Source organism: Pteropus alecto, unplaced genomic scaffold (assembly GCF_000325575.1).
Source record: "Pteropus alecto unplaced genomic scaffold, ASM32557v1 scaffold311, whole genome shotgun sequence".
In the NCBI taxonomy this organism is placed as follows: Eukaryota; Metazoa; Chordata; class Mammalia; order Chiroptera; family Pteropodidae; genus Pteropus; species Pteropus alecto.
Window position 1 is genome coordinate 2584285 of NW_006431916.1, and position 375 is coordinate 2584659.

General features: G+C 33.1%; 1 protein-coding gene across 9 annotated transcripts in view; it reads left to right on the plus strand.

Moving 5' to 3' along the window:
* ATP13A3 (ATPase 13A3) overlaps positions 1 to 375 on the plus strand; it is an 80852-nt gene that overhangs the window by 37007 nt on the left and 43470 nt on the right. The window lies entirely within an intron of this gene.

The following is a 375-nucleotide window of genomic DNA, read 5'->3' on the forward strand; positions in this document are numbered from 1 at the left end:
GGAGGGGAGGGGTTAGGAATAGGTCTTTACATTTCTTGTGTGCTTGAAATTGCAGAGTGCTTTCCTGTTTAGTTCTTAGGGGTAAGAGAACTCGGGCCGTGGCAACTTACCTGATCTCCTTAGTTGAAACAGCACAATCATTTCAAAATGATTATCTTGAGTCACAAATCACTTTCAAGAATTATTGTAGGAGATAAGATTTGATATTTTGGGGCAAGGAAATTGGTAGACAAAAAGCTAATTGAGTAAGTATGTTATCTACAAATGAGAACTCTATTTTAGTAGCTATTTTAAACTATGATAACATTTAGGGTAGTTATTAATTCTAATTTTATGTGTTTGGCACTGATTTGATTTATGATTTTTTTTTTTTTT